At 43.9% G+C, this 7215-nt stretch overlaps 1 long non-coding RNA gene across 1 annotated transcript; it reads left to right on the forward strand.

Moving 5' to 3' along the window:
* The first annotated feature begins 835 nt into the window (after positions 1 to 835).
* LOC140251158 (uncharacterized) lies at positions 836 to 6572 on the forward strand. Its single transcript, XR_011903373.1, has 3 exons — positions 836 to 889; positions 1359 to 1497; positions 2073 to 6572. It is a non-coding gene; the product is annotated as an uncharacterized lncRNA (long non-coding RNA).
* Positions 6573 to 7215: the final 643 nt, after the last annotated feature.

Consider the following 7215-nt stretch of genomic DNA (forward strand, 5'->3'; position numbering starts at 1 on the left):
ATAAGGATAAAGCACAGCCCTGCTGAAAAGGACCTGGGGGTACTGGTGGATGGCAGCTGGATGTGAATCAGCACCATGCCCTCACAGTGCAGAGGGGCAGTTGGATCCTGGGTGCATCCAAAACAGCATGGCCAGCAGGGCAAGAGAGGGGATCTGCACCTGTGCTCTGAGACCTCACCCGTCCTGGTGGGGAGTGCGCAGTACTGGAGAGACGTGGACCTGTTGGATCAACTAAAATGATCTGAGGGGTGGAACACCTCCCTGCAATGACATGGTAAAGAATGTGGGGCTGTTCAGCCTGGAGAAGGCTCCAGGGAAACCTGAGAGCAGCCTGTCAGCATCTAAAAAGGGGCTGTAAGAAGGGAGGGGCAGACTCTTGAGCAGGGTCTGTTGTGATAGAACAAGAGGAAATGGTTTCCAGCTAAAAGAGAGGAGATTTAGATTGGATATAAGGAAGATTGTTTTTTAAATAAGGCTGGTGATGCACTGGAAGAGATTGCCCAGAGAAGTGGAAGCCCCATCAGACTCAGAGCACCTGATGTAGCTGTCGATGTCCTTGTTAGATGCAGAGGAGTTAGAATAGGTGGCCTTTAAAGGTCTCCCTTCCAACCCAAATGATTCCATGATTCTATATTTTCACAGAGTACCTGGCACAGCAGGTATGGAGCTTTCTCAGCACCAAGGAAATCACAGTGACTACTGGATTGCTGCTGCACATATGTTCATATATATGTATGTGTGTATGTATATATACATATATGAACATATATGTAAAGAGAGATGAGTCTGAAGCTGAAAACAACCACACTCTGATCTTTCTTTTTTTTTCCCCCTAGGGAACGTGGAAAGACGTGTATTTCACAGCAGCCAAATCTGCCAGTGTTTCAAGGTAATGCTTTCAGAAGTGTGGAGTATTTGGGGGTTTCAGTAAATGACAAAAAGGCCTTTTAGCATGGGAAAACAGGTTTTTTTTTTCCTCAGTCATATTCTTGGGAAAGACTTGAGCCATTTCAGCTGAAATAAAAAGGCTTAGCCTGAGGCCAAACCCAGCTGAGGAGATTTTCAGCCCAAACAATTAATTATAGATGAAGCTATGAGCAACAAAAACAGAGTTGTACAATAGTCAGCTGTAATTACTGCGATGTTTTAACTCTGCCTATAACACAGGCATATGTGTCAATGTAAATGTTTGGGTCACTCAGTGAGAGCCATGTGGAGCAGTTCATAAACGCCAGCTTTCGTATTTGAGAGATGGGAGCAAGTATCTTGCACCAGAAGTAATCTGCTTTTGAAAGATGAATTAACCAGTGACTTGTAAAGTTGCATCATGCCTGTACTCAGTATGTACCTGTGGTCAGTTTCTGCTCCGCATAGGAGGAAGGGAGTAAAGGAGAGGGATCCTCCTATGATGGAGAAGAGGAAGCTGGGATGACAGAGATTTGTGGGGCAGCATCATGTCCGCACTCACCATCAGAGCAGGCATTTCCTGGGAAACTGGTAAGCAACCTCACAATGGAGGAACTTGTCTGTTGTATGCAGGTCACTCAGAAAGTAATGCCTCCTATTTATTTCCATGGAAATTACAACAGAAACAAAGAGCACAATAACACTGTTTGACAGAGCAAATTCTTAGCAACAAAGCACTATTTTTCAACATAGTCGCCACCGTTAGTTGTATGTTTTCACCAGCGATGAACAAGAGCTTGCATGCCGCCCTCATACATATCTGCACCAACAGAGATGTGCCTCTTGTCATCACCAGTGCTGAAACGCACCACCCAGCCCTCACTGTTCGGTCTCCATCAGCATTCAACAAGCATTGATGGATGTCAATGCATGGAGGAATTCAATGACACACCTTTGCTCCACATACGCTTCCATGTCATGCGTCACTCTGTCAGACTTCCCTTCTGCTGCCATCTCTTGCACAGCAACACAATGCAATGGGATGTTTTTGGGAAGGTTCAATTTCTACTGCCATCCCACCAATATCTGCTTCTGATGTTGTGGGCCGACAGAATAAAATAGGAGGCATTACTTTTACTCTGTAAAAGCAGACATTTATCTGACAGAGAGAAGACGCCAAGACTGGAAGCACGTCCTGAACAAACAGTTCCTAATACGCAGACCTTCATACCACACACAGTCATGGGAGAGCGTTTTAGAAGCTTGCAGGCGGGGGAAATATTCTCACCTGCCTTGGCAGCTGAGCTGGTCTGCATGTGAATTCTCTCAGCAGCAGAGGTACTGCTGACAAACAGTCATCTCTGGCGATGAAAGGAGTGCAGGTGAGAGGAAATGTTGTGGGAGGAGATCTTGCTCTGAATTTCTCGTGGAAACCGTAATTACGTGAATCAGTGTAGAGAGAGGTACGAGGGTTTCCAATGTAAGCTATAAAAAATGTTTAGGAAGGCAGCCTATGTTTGAGACTGCTCATTCAGATCTTATCTGCGCATGTGGGAGTGTGGAAATCATTGTGTTACACCTTATCTCTTCTCCCCCAGGAGATCAGTGTTGGGAGAACTTGACCTCTCACTTACTGTTTCACATCAAACCTAGTATAATAGCGGGTTTGGCCGTGCAATGCCTCAATAATTTAATGAAATAATCATGTTCCCTGCCACTGTGGGTAGAAATATATCTCGCCAAAATACCACTTAAGTGACACCTGGAGGTTAGCCGTAATGGAGTTACAGCTATGGTAGAAATGTCCTCCCTCCCTCCCGTCTTTCCCTGCAGCTACAGAGCTGAGGAAGCCTGAAAGAAGTGGAAGTTGGTGCCTCTGCTTTGGGGCAGCTCCTGTTTGTTTCTTAGCACGCTCCGAGGCTTTTGCAATTCCCTGCAGTCTCAAGTGAAGTTGATTTAAAGGATTTAAAGGATTCAGCATGAGGATATCCCAGATCTGGAAGGGATGTTCTCCAACCAACAGCAGCAGGGCCTCAGGGCCGGCATGGGACTATGTGCACATAGAGACCTCATCCAGAGCAGCCCATGGTCTATTTGTCTTTCTCACTCTTGGAGCTGGTATATTTTAAAGGATATCAAGCGGCAAATGTGGCAAAGGGGAAAAATTGCTACAGTCTGTATTTGGCAGAACACCAGCAAAGATAAAATACCATACGTTCTGTGCAATGAGCTCCTACATAAACGACTCATTCACTAGAATACTGCTGGGGTCAAAGACGTTCTATCTGAGCAGCCCAAAGTCCTGCAAATATTTTTATGAAGATTTTCTCAAAAGAAAGAAGAGGAAGAAGAAGAAGAAATACAATATATACTTGTCCAGTAAAAACTGCTATTTATCTGTGTAGCTTCAAAATCAGAATCCCACAAGAACAGTGTCACTGTGTTATACACATATATCCAGAAGCTGAATAGCTGGAAAATGACAAGATATGCCCTAGAGATGCAAACTCTGAAAAGATTGCTTGTTTTCCTCTGTGTTGCCAGCCAAGTCTGCTCTACAAAGTGCGCGTGGTGGAGATTCCACTAGTTCAAAATATCAAATTGCTAATTAAAGAAAATACTCAAGGAAACTTTCCAGGAGAACAATATATGCAGTGGGATAATAGTAGTCACTATTTCTTTAATGAGTTTTTTTCCTAACCAGAATTTCTTATAATACATTCAGCGCAGCCATTCAGTTAGATTATTATGAATCACATGTGTATTATTTCTGTTTGGGTATTAGCATAAAAAACTTCTGATGAACCATAGTACTGCAAAAACAGGTTTAGGGTATAGAATGGCAATATCATTCCTGCAGATAAAAGCCTGGAAATGAAGGTCCTTATACAGCAATACAATTTAATGCGCTAGTTTCTAGACTTACTATGCAAAAGTGCTGAGAGACCATAAGTCCAGCTGAAGCCAAAAAAAAATCAGGGTGTTTTTGGATGGTCAGAAACGTTAATTCATAGCACAAGGATTGCTTCTGCAGTACAGCATTGCACTCCATAGGATCCATATCACCAAATGGTATTTGGAGGGATACATCTTTCTGAGAGGGTGTTGCCGTAACGTGGTTGGTTGAGCTAGAGATTTTCTTAAAATACTAATATTTTGCTAGAGCAAATTAATTCAGCAGTGTTATCCAAGGGGCAGCGTGTACAAGCCCTGTGAAATTTTATAGGTAAATCAAGTTAAGACTAATTTATTTGTGTGGCATCGGGAAGAACAGAGAAACCAAGAGTGCTCTCTAATCTCTTCTTCAGTTCTTTGAATGGATGGTGGCAAAAATATTTCCTTCAGGCTTGGAATAGAAGTTGAAATAATGAAATGGATTTCCAAAACTATCCCGAGGAGATGGATGGCCTTTTTCAATACCTTGCTGGGGGTAACTGGGTGCCTCGTTTGGGATTCTTGAAAATCCTTCATTCCTGCTCAAGAGATTCTCTAGTGTCCGTTTCATTTTCTCTGGTGAGCAAGAACAATTTCTTGATGTTATGTTTTGCATTACCAAATAGTCATTCTTTGTATTCCCCTCAAGTGAGGAGGGCAAACAGCCTTCTAAAGCAAAGAATACAAGAGCTTCCTCACAATGGAGGTGAAGCATTTCCTCCTCACATGTCTGGATTGGTTACTGGACATTAGATCAGTAGTCTTTGATGAGCCCTTGATTTAAATCGTACCATTTCACCACACAGCTAGCTAGAGACTTTGGGAATGCCTATTCTTCAGCTCTCTTCAAATTCTCTTCAGCAGCCTCTAGTGCTCTGAATGACGTAGCCTCTTTTATCATTAGACATGGTGATAATAGCAATGCTTCGATAACAGCTTTGGATGATCCTTCCGTAGCTGATCTTCACCTTGCTACAGTTTACCATGACTCTTCTGTATTTCCTCGACATGATTGACTCTCTCTCCTCTTCCAAATAAGAGCTGAAACAACTATAGTAATGAATTACTTGGAGCACAGCAGCTTACTTTGGCCATTTTCTGAAGGCAGTGGAGCTAAAAGCCTTCCGCCTTCCAGTAGGTGATAAACATTTCACCGTGCTATATTAGCTATACTAGCTCCCAATAGAAGGATTTTAGAAATTAAATAAGCGAGCTAAATGTTTTTTCCATCCATTTTGGCTAGCAGAACTGGGCCGGGGTGCTGCTTCCTCCATCTTGGCTGCAGAAGGACCAGTCTGATAGGGAATTAATTTGCTGCTGAGCACCTGTTGAACAATACCGTGGTCAGGCTACATGTGTGCCATTGTTTTCTTGGCATCTAAGTGTCCCTTGGATGTCTGCCATGGGAGTTAGTGACCTGGTGAGCTATTTCTAAATATGACCTACGGCAAATGACTGAGGTCGGAGAATATGGATCAGTTTTGTTCCCATATGTCCAAAACACCCTGTCAAATACTGAGAGAAATGCTGAAGAGTCTAACAGGTCAGACTTCGTTCATCATGTCCAGACTTGGCTCTTTTGTTTCTAACATCTACCCCCCTCTAAGAGATAATCCAAAATCTCAGTCAGGTCACCACTGTCCCCAGCACCTCCAAAACATGGGATGGATGTGGATGCAGGGCCTAACTACCAGGCAAATTGTTAGTGGGTGTTTTAAGAAGCAAAGAGATGTCCAGAATATGACTCCTTCATTCTGGACTGGGGAATAAAGGCAAGGAAGATCAAAGATAACCGTCTGCCCCTACTAGAGCTCCTCTCTATTTGCAAACATCATATCACGTTGCATCCAAGTTACTGGTTTGGGAATCATCTGAACAGCAGAAAGCACAGTGAGAAAAGAGAGGTTCGTGAACAGCAGCAAATGTCCAGGGATGCCCTCACCCTTCTCAGGGATGCCCCTGTTTTGCTTTGTCGGGTGATGAATGTCACCTCACCCGCAGAGATGCTCTCTCCCTCTCATGCCGTATGGAGCCTTACTCTCTGCATCTCACTGGATTTATTCTTCTCCTTATGTAATTTTAATTATGCTTTTCCCCCTTCCCCTCCCCCACCAAACATAATCAACTGAAGAAAAATGAGCTGGCAAGTCATTGTTTTTACCACTTTGGCAGCAAACGAATGTTATGTCTGGCACGCTCGGCAACAAGTCAGAAAATGAATCAGCAGCTGTTGTGATAGAAGCTTTTTGCTGAATGAGGAAACAGAGACAAAAAGAAAACAGGCCAAAGAGAGGTTTCTGAGGGGGGCACTGCCAGCAACACAACCATGAATTAGCATCTTCACTCTTCCATAAAGAAGGCGAAGGTGCCTGCGCCAGGCTGGCCACTCTGAAGTGGTGGTGGGGCAGGAGCTGCCATCTTGTGAGTGACGTGGGCCAGGGCCTGCTGCTCACCTCATGGCAACACGACTGCTGCCCTGACACCGGTGTGGGGAGCTGAGGTGTCTGAGGTGTCTCTGCAGCCTCCTCTGCTCCTGCCAGGGCTAAAACCTGTGGAATCTCTGCTGAAACCATTAAAAACCATGACTGCTCTTTTGTTTATATGGGTGCAGAAAACAGCCCCGTGTCCCCAGGCTGTGCTGTGGTGTGGTTTGCTTTGTGCCCACCAATGGAATAAAAATAATTAAAGAAAAAAAACAAAAACAAAACAACAAAAAAGGTGAATTATTTGTGTCTCAGCAGACTTGGACCTGTATTCAGTTAAGTGGTAGCCTTGTACACATTATACATGACATGTTATGAGCCGCAAGGTACCGCCATCTTCTACTTCTTTTACACTGATCATTTGAGGGGACTTGAGAAATGCTCTTGACTCGTATTAATGTCTCGTTAATGCATTGCAAAATTGTATTTCTACAAAAGCAATGTCAAAGTTTTATTTGCTAGATAAATAAATACAACCAGGCTGAGCTAATATGCAAAGAAGAACTGGAGGCGCGACTGCAGCCACAAGGTCCAGCTGGAGTACAGTGCTGAACAACTACACAACGTGTGAAGTTGGATCTCCAGAGGATCTTTCTGAGACAGAGAGCCTGTTTTGGTGGGTTGTTTAATGTTAGTGGGACAGAGAACAATTACTGCGAGGCTAGAGCTAGGGACTGGGTCTGTTTGATACTTTGTGTATTGTCCAAAACGATTTTAAATGAAGCTGTGCGCTGTGTTTCCCTCTGGGCTCTCTTCTCTCCACTGTCAACTCCCTCATTCTCATCTGGTAAATGCTGTTTTGTCTGTGCTGTAAAAACCTGTGGTACTGTGGAAGTGTTGGACACAAAGGGTTTACAGCTGCACTCATCTACCCAGCTGTGGGAGGAGAATA

This window comes from Excalfactoria chinensis, chromosome 4, assembly GCF_039878825.1.
Source record: "Excalfactoria chinensis isolate bCotChi1 chromosome 4, bCotChi1.hap2, whole genome shotgun sequence".
Lineage (NCBI taxonomy): Eukaryota > Metazoa > Chordata > Aves > Galliformes > Phasianidae > Excalfactoria > Excalfactoria chinensis.